A 13904-nucleotide genomic window follows, 5' to 3' on the forward strand; every position below is an offset into this window, starting at 1 on the left:
CGAAAATATCAAGTTTAGTCCCTAAGTTCAAAAAACCTCACAGATGGTCCCTGTGGTTTCAAAACTTTTAATAAATGGTCCTTCCGCCTAACTCCGTCAGCTTTCTACCGTTAAGTGAGGGGCATTTTCGTCATTTCAATACACATGCACCATTTATGAGGTTTTCTCTATTAAAAAAAAAAGAAAAAAAATAATTATTCTTTAATTAAAGGGCCCCACCCTCTCTCTCTCTCTCTCAGCATAGCCTCAGGAGCTCTCTCTGGAAGAAATAATATGGTATAGTGCTCAAGGTTCGTATATCATCGCATCCTGGTACACCAATGATCAATCATATAAGGTGCTATTTTGAAATTCTTAATCCTGAGTTGCAATGGTGTTTAATTTCGTACGTAGAAAATTTTTAGTCCATGCCAGGCCTCATATCAACCATGAACTGCGCTGCTATGGCTTCTTATCCTCTTCCTTGTCCAAGTCGTCCCCATTTACAACAAAAACATCAGGTTCCTTAAATCAACATTCATTTACAGTCACTTACCTCATCAGTTCATGTGAGATTTCTCCCGAATCTGCAATTCTAGTCTCCAAACATCTAGATCTTTCGAAATCCCCAAACACAACATACTCTGTTATGGCCTTTCTCGACAACTACGGGTTCACCAAATCGCAAGTTTCAAGGGTGATTTATACGCGCCCCAAACTCCTATTATTCGATCCTGAAACGACCCTTTTGCCTAGTTTCCAGACTTTGAATTCATTAGGTCTTTTAGATACCGATATTGCTGCAATTGTAGCCGCTTCCCCCTGCTTTAACTTACGAAATGTATTTTGACTAAAAAGCTGCAAGATATAGCCATTCCATGTTTTAACTACTTAAACGAGAGAGAGAGAGGGGCCCTTTAATTAAATAATTATATATATATATATATATATATATATATATATATATATATATATATATATATATATATATTTCTAAATAGAGAAAACCTCATAAATGGTCCCTGTGTATTGAAATGACGAAAATGCCCCTCACTTAACGGTAGAAAGCTGACGGAGTTAGGCGGAAGGACCATTTGTTAAAAGTTTTGAAACCACAGGGACCATCTATGAGGTTTTTTGAACTTAGGGACTAAACTTGATATTTTCGGAAACCACAGGGACCATTTTTGAAGTTTTGTCTTTATTTTAAATATTCGGAGATAACATATTTTGGACAACACTACCACCATCACTAAGGCACCACCACCATAGTCGGACCTTCTCCAACCCCTGTTACTATATGTGTGTATATATATATATATATATATATATATATATATATATATATATATATATATATATATATATATATATATATATATATATACACATGTGAATTCACAAAAACTAAAATAAATACGATAATTTCTCGTCATGAATAATTACTGAAAATTTATGATATATATATATATATATATATATATATATATATATATATCATAAATTTTTAGTAATTATTCATGAAGAGAGATTATCGTATTTCTTTTAGTTTTTGTGAATTCACATGTATTTAATTTTGCTATATATTTCAATAAAGAAAGTGATTCGTACACAACAATTTTTTGCTACACACAACAATTTATGCATTATAGAGTTGTACAATACAACACTTTAAAGCACAATTTGTTCTGTACGGAGAAAAAATGTTGTGTACAAATCATTTCCCTTTCAATAAACTTATGATTTAACTTTTGATTTTGACATATATAATTTCTCTAAAAATATTTCTACATGAATTACAAAATCCGAGTACCCTCGAATACTGATACTAGGTAGTTGGCTAAACGGGTACCGAATAACAAGTTCTACAACCTTGTCACCACCTACATTAACTATGGTGGTTTGAAAACCCTCGATATAACATTGTCGCCATCGATGGCGGTATCGGTAACGAATAGTTGGTTGGAAGTTGTATGTTTTTTGAGGTTTGTTGTTTATTGTGTGGGTATTTGACCAGTGTGACAACCGTTAATTTTTTTTGGTCAAGTCAAAGTCTTCCAAAGTCAACAAGTCAAACCAGTCAACTCATCTAACCCTTGTATATTAGGGTTTCCATTATGATTCTGATTGTACAACTCGCAATCTTAATACAAAGTATCACTTAGAGTTTTCACGTGTTCGGAAATTCTAAACCCTAATCAGGGTAAGTGATGAATCTACTTGATAAAATATTATTCCATACCCCTCGGGAGCGTATAACAATCATAACGAGGCTTAACGGGGTGTACGAACCTTGTGTTACGAAGCCAAACACTCAAAAAGGTCACAAACATAGTCTCTCTCAACCTCTTTCACTCTATCTCTCTACCTCAAATCTCTCCAAGTATGTGAAATCTCTCCCAAATCTCTCTAAGTATGAGAAATCTCTCTCTATCAAAATTCTCTCACAAATCTCTCTCAGAACTTCTGCGAGAGAATCGTTGTTTTACTACCAATCACAAGTTTCAGGTTGGGCATAGTATTCATACTGGAAATTATGATCAAGGATTCCTTTATCAAGTTTCAACTTTTTATAATCATTCGAGTCATCTTGACCCTTAACTTGGTGAAAAACCGCTCGAAACGGGAAGATACTTTGAAAAATAGCCATATAGGGCCGAAACCCCTATTAAGAACCGAAGCCTCCCTCTAGAACCGAACCCCCATAAGGAACCGTAACCTGCTGGGCCGAAACCACTTAGACCGAACCGAATCTCGGAAGACCGAAGGTCCCTTCGGACCGAAACCACCCTTCGCCCCATTTCGCCTTCGGGTCATCTCGCCTTCGGGCTATTTCGCTTCATGCACCTTCGGTTCATTTCGCTTCCGGACCACCTTCGGTCCTATCCTCACAACCGAACTTCGGTCCCAACCTCTAAGGGCCGAACCCTCGCACCTTCGGTCCCTATGCGAGCAACTTCGCTGTAAAGCCTTTTCTTCCCGGTTTTCGACTAATTTGGCGTTTTAAGCCCGTTTTTGATTATTTTAACGTGGAATTTTCACCCAAAATCATACTTTAACATATAGAACCCCATACTTCATAATTAATCATGTTTTTGGGGTATAATCCTTATCCAAGAAGAGTGGGTGGGATATTATTGGTGGAGTGTTGACTTTACTTTAGTGTATGACACAAGCAACCACCCATGCCCGCTCCATGACCAGTCCTTGTCCTTCCACCATACCTAGTCATTTAATTGTCCTTTTCCCACCATTTTCCAGCCACACTCTTAGTCAAAGGCTGGAAAATCTTTTATTTCTCCTCTCATTTCTCTCATTCTCCACCAAAGAACAAACTCCATTCTCTCTCACTTCTCTCTCTAAGTTTCAAGATTCCAAGGCTGAATTTCAAGTTCTTCATCTACTTTTGGTAAGTAATATTATCCTTCCTATGATTATTCCACCTCTTTCTACTCAAATCATAGGTTTCATACACAAACTTCATCATATTTGTGTTAGAACTTCGAATCTTCAAGCAATCTCCTAAGTGTTCTTGAGTTGAACACTTCTTTTCCTCAACATCCATCCACTGAAATCACAAAAGGTGAGTTCATACCCCTATCTTTTCATGTTTTCTTAAGTTTTAAGGGGAGGGGGGGATACAAGTTAATATACCAAGAACACAACGAAACTTTTCCAACAACTTTCATCAGAAAAGTTGAACTCCATTCAATGACTGTTTTAGATAACTTAAACATTTTAGTTTTCAAAACTATACTAGGTGCAAATAGTTCATATCCATACCTTTAAAATGGCTACTTGCACATCTCCATATGATTTTTCTACAATTGATGGTGATTTTTACAAAACAGCCTATCATTTCAAGAATAAATTCGGACCAGTCTGTGAATATGGACATTTTTACACAAGTTAAATGTCTTTAAAAATCATAATAAAATTTAGGAACAAACTAGAAACATTTTCCAAACTCCCAGAGTTTACGGATTCTGATTTCGACTTCAAGTGATTTTTCTGTGATTTTTCTAAGAACAGGAACGAAAAGGTTAAAAATTAGAAAATGGTTAACAATTTCATTTACACCTTGTAACTTGTTGAGCAAGGTGTGTATCATTATGTGCATACATGTGTTATATTATATGTCATTTTGTCTTGGTAAATAGACATACATCAGAAAACAAATGGATTCTTACCTCCATAAGTATGGTAATTAATTATAATAAACAAAGTTTATATCCATTGCATACAAACATTTTGATAAACTATAATAGTTATAGTTTATGTTCATTTACATTACAAACAATTTGATAAACTATGACAAAGATAGTTTATGTTATACGAGAAAACTTCCTACGAAAGGTTTTATTTCTACACAAAATAGTTTTCGGTTCACCTCACGTAAATCTGTTAATGAATAACTTTGTGAGACATTCGCTTCACGTTACTTTTATAGTAGCGCATCAAAAGTCCTATAATTGTAACCAAAGTGTCTTAGAGGGAGAGCGTGATAGTTGTGTATAGATCTATATTGGGATTGACACCCCACACCTTGCTGTTAGCTGCAGTAGGACCTCGAGGTCTATGGGCGACAAATGTCATTAACGTCCGACGCCTGAAGAACATCGCATACAAGGCCGACTGGGTCATAGCACGGTTATAATAACTCACTTAGGGTATTCACAAAACATAAGATTTACGCGGTGTTCTATCACCAAATCACATTTATGACAACCTAAACTTGTGCATGTCTTCATAAGTACAGAAAACATGGATACAGTTCTAGTCTTAGGATAGCTAAGACTACATCTTAACTAGAGTTGTAGGTTTCGGGTATAACTGCTGAGTGTATAAGTTGGAGTTATATAAGAGTTCAGTCACAAATCGACTTAGCATTGGTTGGCCCACCCAATTTCCTGTTCCTTGTTTGGTTGTGGGCCTAGGGCAGACCCATTACATTCGACAGTTTATTTAACTTGAATTTTATATAACTTATATACACTAGGTGATTATAGAAGGAATCTATAGATCTTCTAGAGTACATTATTTCCTAACATAGAAACTTTCAATTCACATCTTATAAAGAAAATATTAGATTTTCTGGAATCACACTCATTCTCTTTTACAAAGGAAAAACAATTTCTTTCTTAAATAAAAATCTTATGAACTCATCAACTTAATTGTTGACACTTTTCCAAAACTACTTGTATTCTCAGGAAATCAGTGATACAGAAAATCAACAACATTTTGAGGATGAGACGTTAAATCGTCAAACAGTTCATTTTGTCATCATAATGTAATTGATTTTGAACATGTAAACATATACTATGGTGTAACCTTTTCAATTATATTTATGATGGTTGTATTTACTTTGAGCACTATTATACTCGTTGTTGTGATACTATACATGATGTCCTCCACCCCCGGACATTTCCGCCATCCTTGGTTTGGGGGTGTGACAACCAGTGTATTTTTCATCGAGAGTGCCCGACCGCAGGTGATGATCGGCGATTTCCAGCGAGATGGTACGACGGCGCAAGGTGGTAGAGGGCAACGAATGGAGGAACAGACTAGGAGTGTTTGGATCAGACCTCCTGATGGTTCGAATGGTGGTGGTTGTAGCGGAATATGGTCGTCTTAGTAGCAGATATGGAGGAATCGGACAGTTTGTGAAGAGGTTGTCATAGGTGGCTATTGGCGGCATTGGGTATAACAAGTTGGTGGGGTTTCCATCGAACCATCGATGAGGGTGATTGGCGGTTGTCCCACAGATATTTGACGATGTAAGGCAGCACTTTTGCGTATTTTAACAATTTTGTGGTGGAACCAATAAAATTAAAATTTTTTAATATTATATATTATAAATTATTAATCCAATAAAATAATATTTATTATATATAAAAATAATAAATTCAAAGTAATAATCGAATAAGAAGAATTAACGCAATAAAAAATTTAAAGAGATAATTAAAAGAAATTAATAATTCGATAAAGTAATATTTATTAATAGATGAATATTACATGTTAAAGAATTAATCAAATAAAGAAGAAAATTTAAAAAATTAATATATATAATAATCCAATAAAAAAGAATTAATCAAATAAAGAAGAAAATTTAAAAAATTAATAATATAATAAAATAATACTTACTAGTATATAAATATAATATATCAAAAATATTATTTATTATAATAATACAATAACAAATAAATTAAAAATAAATAATTAAAAAAATTAGTGTTCAATAATTCAAAAAAATAAATTTTCTTTTTTTAAAAATGATCATTATAGTTTGGCAAAAAAATACAACTGTAAATATGATACCTAGGGGTAATACTGTCATTTTCAAACAGCTAACAGTCAAGCTGTTAAACTTAACAAAATAAGAACTAAAATCACAACAAAACCATAAAATATGGATTTTTTTGCTAATAAACTTTTTTTAGACTTTACCCGAAAAAACCGGCAAACCACATAAACCACTTCGGCAATTTTGTCACCAAACCCTAATGCATTTCATAGTTCTTACTTTTTATCTAAAATCATTAGTTAATAGTTATTAAAAATATGTGCTTTAAATTTGACATAAAAACTTTAAGTTCGGTATGTTTTGGCGGTTTTGTCTTTATTATTATTTTTTGTATGTTAATGTCTAATATTTAAGAAGTTTTGTTCATATTTATTCTTTAGCCCGGTTTTTACTTTTTAAAGACACCTCATTTGTGTGGTACTATGTCTTTCTACCGACGTTGAGATGATGTTTCAAAATTATCAAAAGCCCTCAAATTCCTTATAAAATATGTCGACAAATAAAATACAAATATTGAAGCCAAAAAAAACATCAGGTCATTTTTAGTCTGTGTGGTACCAACTAAGTCTTCCTACAGACGTTGAGATGATGTTTCAGAATTATCAGAAGCCCTAAAATTCCTTATAAAATATGTCGACAAATAAAATACAAATATTGAAACCGAAAAAAAAAATGTGGGCCTTTAAGTCCATAACTAGGAAATCTGAAGTCATGGTCTTTGCCTCTTTTGGGGATTTCTCGTGAGGGAATGTATCCAAAGTATCTTTTAATTTGATACTTCGTATTTTTATAATGATTGAAAACAATCAAAACATGATAGTAATATCTTGTCTGTTAGGGTTGATTTATCTAATATTATCTTTAATTAATTTACAGCTAACATTTGCAATTTGGTTCGAGACAATTTGTCGACATATCAAAATTGTGTATTTTACTTTGAAAATTAAAAATTTATAAGTCCTTATACATTTAAAATGTCTAATATCAAATACTACCATTAAACTTATTTGAACTGTTCACATTACATCTTTATGACCGGTTAGTGTAGGTTTTAGCACATTCCAAACAAGTTCAATGGTAATATATGGGGAAAAAACATAAGAGACCAAATGTGAACGAAACCTAAACTATGTTATCCTTATAAATCATTAACCCTTTCTGCAATAGTTTATTCACATTACTAGATAAATGGTTTGATATTTTTAGGAACGATCATGATGTTTGTAACACCCAATTTCGAGATGTTTCTTATTTCAGGATTTTGGGTCGTATTTCAATCATGCGGATGTCTTGAGCTTCAAGGGAATATAATTTAGACTTGATGTCCTTTACTTCCTTCTTCTTGTCAACAACGTGTGCTAGAAATGCGTGGTACTTCATGTGCAGGTAGGTCTGAGCCTTGATGCAAGAGATGATTTTGAGACTTGTGCTAGGTTTGTCACCGTAGATGACGAGGGTTTCGTTATTTGGTAAGTTGATTCGGACGGCTTTTTCATAGCATAAGATATCCATGTGATGAGGACTTAACCAATCCATACCAATGATAACGTCGAAACTCCTTATTGTAACCATCATTAAATCGATTTGAAAGGAATGATTGTTTAGAGTTAGAGTGCACCCTATGTACACGTCTTTAGTGCTTTCAGTTTTACCATTTACTATTTCTACTATGAATATTTTTGTTGAGTGATTGTTGTTTTTGGTTGAGTGTGTGTTTAAACTTGTGGCTCACGAAACTTCTCTCCGCACCACTATCAAAGAGTATGCATGCATATGAGTTATTGAGAAGGAATGTACCGGTACCATCGTGGTATCGTTCAGGGCTTCCTTGTGCCCTAATGTCAGAACTATTCTTGTACCCCCCCAACATTCCTATTATTGGCTTTTCAGCATTCCCTCTTAAAATGTCTCGTTTCCCCGCACCCGTAGCATGTTCGACTCACTCTGGTATTTGTGGTTGGGACGGCCTGTTGGGCTGGCTCCTTACAGAAACGAACAATGTGTCCTTTCTTGTTGCAATTTGTGCAATGCATTTCCCGACAATCTCCAACATGGTGGAAGTTGCACTTGTTGCATTTGGGTAGGGTTCCAACATATTGCTTTGTTGGTGCTGGGGCGGTCGGTACAGTGACATTGTGGGTTGCCACTATTTGTTGTTTCTTGGTGGGCTCATGTATTGATTTTCCCTTCCTCTTGTTCCAAGGTCTTCTTTTGTTTTCACTCCCTTTTGCTTGTTTGGGAATGGCCGTCATAAAGCCGTGGCAGACTCCATGATCTACAAGAGTTCGTGCCAAGCGTTTGGCATTATCAAAGGTAGAAAGGTTTAGAGATACCACATTTCCTTGGATCTGGGGGGATAGTCCCCAGAGGTAACGCTCCACCTTTTTGCTTTCTAGGGTGACCTTCCCGGGACAAAACACCGCCAAGTCACTGAACCTGGTGGTATATGTTGTTATATCGGAACCCTCCATTGTGAGGTTCCAGAGTTCTTGCTACAGTTTTTGTACTTCGCCCCTTGGGCAATACTCTGCTAGCATCATGATTTTTAGGTCCTCCCAGCTCAGAGCGTTGGCCACGGGGAGTGTTAATTATTTGACCTGACTGTTCCACCAGGAGATGGCTATGTCGGTAAATGTGCAGGTCGTGAATTTGAACTTACTCTCTTCCGGACAGACACATATTTCAAACCCTGACTCAGTCTTCTCGAACCACCTTGTCAGGGCGATGACGCCTTCGTCGCCATAGAATGCTTTGTGTTTGCAGTTCGAGAAGTCCTTATAGGAGCATCCTCTTGATCGACCATGGTTGTCGCCTTGGTTAGAACTATTAGTACCAATTCCAGCCCCATTGGTACCGTTGGAGCTATTATGTGCTATGACAGAGGTTACAACGACTATTGCAGCAGCTTGAAAGACATCAGTATCTATCAGTGGGGGTGGTACTGGTGGTGGTGTTGGCGCTGTTGTTGTGTTGTTGTAACGCCTGTTAGATTTGCACGGTGGCATTTTTCTGCCATAAAGTTTAAATATGAAACGATGATAAGTTTACAATAGTGGTTACAAGTCGGGTGTTAACGGACTAGATTGTTTTAGTTCTATGCGTTTTATGTTCTGACATTTAGTGTATCTTTTAAGCAATTCATGATGGAAGTCTACCGTAGTTAATTAAATGATTACAATCAATTTATGAATTTAATAGTGACACTTCAATGAAATAAAATGCATGTCAAATTCATTGATATATTTTAGTACATAGTATTGGGAAAATTTGACCCTTTAAGCAGGTCTATAATACATCAATGTAAGGGAAAATTTTGACAGCATATTGACCCCTTTGAATAGTGTAATCACTTATTCGTAGGGTTGAACCTACATATAGAAAAGAGTAGCACTGAAGCTTAATCGAAAACACCTAATCTATAACAAGACATGAGTAGTATAGGAACTACTCGTGGTGCATGGTATCCTGTAAGCCTTGGAATGTCGTCATGAAGGTCGACATTTCCTTCACTCGGTGCTCAGCCTCAATAACACGCCTCTCCATTATGGCCTGACATTCCCGATAATCTCTCATCTCACCTTGAGTCGCGGTAACTTCCTTTTGAAGGGCGTCGACATGATCCCGTGTTCGATCATGATCTTCGTCCAGACGATGAAGACGAACTGCGGTAACTTCGGTGATAGCACCACCTCCATGATTTGGTTGGCGGATACCCTTGCTTGTTCGCCATGGTGAGCAATGCGACGAACCATGATGGGGAGAGCCCTGTTTGTTGAACCCCCTCTAACGAGGTTGTAGAAACCTCGTTCCATACCATAAGGAGGGAGATAACCATGTTCTTGTGTAACGACGTAAATTTTCAAAACAATTTTTCACATTTAAAAACACCCTTTCATTCATAATAGTTATAAAAATGTCATTGTATCACATAACAACCCATAACATTACATCCCAAGATCATAACATGTAAAACTCCTAGTATGTGTACTGATCATGCCGGCACCTTCCCGCGATCATCACTAGTACCTGAAACACATATCATAACAACTGTAAGCATAAATGCTTAGTGAGTTCCCCAAAATACCACACACCACACATACGCCTTTCCAGGCCATACTCTATGGGATCTTCCGATCCAAGTGTCTCAGGGGACTTCCGTCCCGAACTCCGGTAGACCTTCCGGTCCTACCCGTATCGACCTTCCGGTCCGTACCCTCTTGAGCTTCCAGCCTATATCATCTTGACCTTCCGGTCCTTAGCATACATAACATACATAGCACATAAACATCATCTTGACCTTCCGGTCCTTATCATGCATAACATAAATAGCACATAGATATCACATAACCGCATATAACACATACATTCTATCATACAAGACCTTCTGGTCATACAAAAGTACCCTTCCAGGTATAGTATAGTGAGAAGACTCACCTGGCACGAGGAATCATCCTCTACTCACGCTGCTACTAAACACCGACCTCTAACTCTGTGTCAAATCCCATTATTGCCACGATTAGAAACTAGGACCAATCTTTCACTTATTAGGTCTAAAGATAGACCACTTACCAGTCCATCAATGCTCTAAATCCATTGGGCCCTACAAGGCCCAATAATAAATGGGTTTCCCCAAGGCACAACCTCACCCTACAAGACAAGCCCAACATGAGGCCCAAGACAACAATTAATTCTCTGCTCATATGCTCAACTACACAGGCCCAAGGATTCAAGCCCAACACTTAAGGCCCAAATATCAACTCTAGTCCAAAAGCCCACAGAGGGGTTACGCGGGGCGTACCTCCTTGGTACGCTCAGCGTACACAAACGCCTAAGGAACTAATCGGGGACCTCAACCTAGTACGCGGGGCGTACTGGAATTACGCGGCGCGTAACTTCCGTTTCTTAACCCATTAAGACCTTAGCCCATCTCTTGGATCTGGGCTCCCTAACAGTCCTTATACCATAAAGTCGGAACCTTTAAGCATTTGCATGGCTGTAAAGGTCCCTACACTCCCTAACACCTTTCCTCCTTCCTCAAAAGATATAGATCTCATGCATGGCTCAATAATCTCATCCAAGATCACATTTTAATGAACATACAACTCTCATAGTTCTGAAATATGGAAGATCTAGGCCAATGGAGACCATTTGCCCATTAAGTCTCCACCTTGGGACCAAGAACCCTAGAAATGGGTCCATAAAGCATAAAACAAGAAAGGCTAGGAAAGCTAGAAGCTTTTTACCTTAGAAAGAAGCTCCAACCTATGTAGAACTCGGATCTACTCTTGCTCTCCAACTTCAAGCTCTTCCAAAGGCCTCCTCTTCACCTTCTTCACCTTGAAATGCCACCATCAAGCTTAAGAACACACACACAAGCCTACTATGGGTTTTCTTCTCTCTTAGGGTTCACTCTCTGAAGTATGGTGGCTGGGGAAAAGGCCTTAATATTCCTTTTATGGTGCACAAGTCAGATTTAGGGTTTTGAGTTTATGTTCACTACGCCCAGCGTAGTTTAAGGTACGCCCAACGTATCGTGTGTAAACCGCGTCCAACTTAAGTGTATGAGTACGCACAGCGTATTCCTTTGTACGCCCAACATACTCATTTGCCACAATTTCATTTAAGGCCAAACTTGACAACTAGAAGAAGAAGAAGAAGAAGAGCTAAATAAATATACCCCAAATTCCCGGATGTTAGAATTCTCCCCCACTTGAATTAGATTTCGCCCTCGAAATCGCTCCTCAAACCATATAGACAGAAACCAACCGCTCGAAAAGCACCACTGCGAGGTTCTTACACCAAAACGATATCTTTCTCCATGAATACCTGGATCCGTCCAGTAACTCCAAGTTTGGAACAAAACCGACCCCTTTGACGCTATAATACCCCCTTTTTGACGTTCCCAGGATCAGGAAAACTCTAGTGGCCTGGCCCGCCGCCTGACACTTGCACCATCACCATGATATTTGCTTTTCGAACATCAAACCCTGACAACCCACTGCTCCTCTGATCCTCACAAGACAAATCCGACAATCGGCTACCGATCACTCATAAAAACGTACCAAAATAGTCAGAATCACGCCCCAAGGGACGAAAGGGTTCACATCCCACCAGGGCTGAATCACTGAACTACTATCAGAATCCATCTGAACAATAAACTTTCAACATTTTATTCTCTGACACAAGAAAATCATGTCCGCTCAGAAGTCCTCATACATCTAAAATAGTAAGCCTCAGCTGCATCCTCGTGTCCCTATTTAACACTGAGTACCAAGTCTGATCTCGTCCCAACAGTTGCACCTCCAGGGTCATCCGTCCTTCATGGTTTCCTCCTTACCATAACCACATCGGCCCAAAGTGTTACACAAGTAACGAAATTCGCTTAACCCTAAGCGAATGCTACCTTCCCAACTGGAGATCGACTCAACCCCAACCTCTACCATCTGTTACTCATTATTCATGCAACTTGCGGTACTTCCCGTACCCTAGAACTGACCCACACCGGTGTATGACATCGAATGACAAACATTACTCCTCAAAATGGAACCCACCTCTGAATCCAGAATCTCATCTCGCCTATCCAACGCACGACCAGAGTCAAACTTAAACTCGAGAGTTTGGTCCGACCCAGAGTTGGGACCGCTCGCCCCGACGAAGCGCTCAACTAGAACTCATTTCCCGCAATCCATGCATACCTCACTTATCCCATTATTTCGGATTGCAACAACCACAACTTGAAATCAGAGTATAACGATTCTCGAAAATATAGAGACCTCCGTCTCTTTCCTGATCTGGCCCCCAGGCTCCGGGTTACTCAATCTACAAAGGCTACTCAAGCCTACGAACTCTCATGCATCATGCTCTGATCAACAAATAACGTGGCTCCTTACCGCACCCTGACACCCTCCTACTGACCAGTGAGTACTACGGCTCCCCGCAGTATCACCACACCCTCTCGCTGAGTAGTGAGTACTACGGCTTCCCGTAGCATCTCAACAACCTCTAACTAGTGAATACTATAGCTTCCCGTAGCTTCACCACAACCTCTGACTAGTGAATACTATGGCTTCCCATAGCGTCACCACAACCTCTGACTAGTGAATACTACGACTTCCCGTAGCATCACCACAACCTTTGACTAGTGAATACTACGGCTTCTCGTAGCATCACCACAACCTTTGACTAGTGAATACTACGGCTTCCCGTAGCATCACAACAACCTCTCACTGACTCACACTATGCGGGTCAATCATAGATAGGTGCATGCACTTACCCAAATTATACATCACTATATCTGGCGGCAATCGCCATAACAAAACACCCTCTCCTACTGCAACCCATATTCTTGGACAATCTCACTTGCTGTCATTAACCGGAGGGGCTCCCACTGGAATCATCGTGGCTTGGCCCACCACTTGCCGTCTCTGCTCAAGACTCAAATTATCTGAAGTCCAATGCATTAAATTCGGATACCTCGATACACCACCTAGAACCTCACAACGTCCCGTCTCATCCACTAATCTTCCTGTTCCACAACCTGAAATTGGTTTTCTAATCCACTTCTACCCTTTCCAAGCTGAATAACAGCCCCTTCATTGAACCAGAATTTCTCAATCACTAA

The sequence above is a fragment of the Lactuca sativa genome, chromosome 7 (assembly GCF_002870075.4).
Source record: "Lactuca sativa cultivar Salinas chromosome 7, Lsat_Salinas_v11, whole genome shotgun sequence".
NCBI lineage: Eukaryota > Viridiplantae > Streptophyta > Magnoliopsida > Asterales > Asteraceae > Lactuca > Lactuca sativa.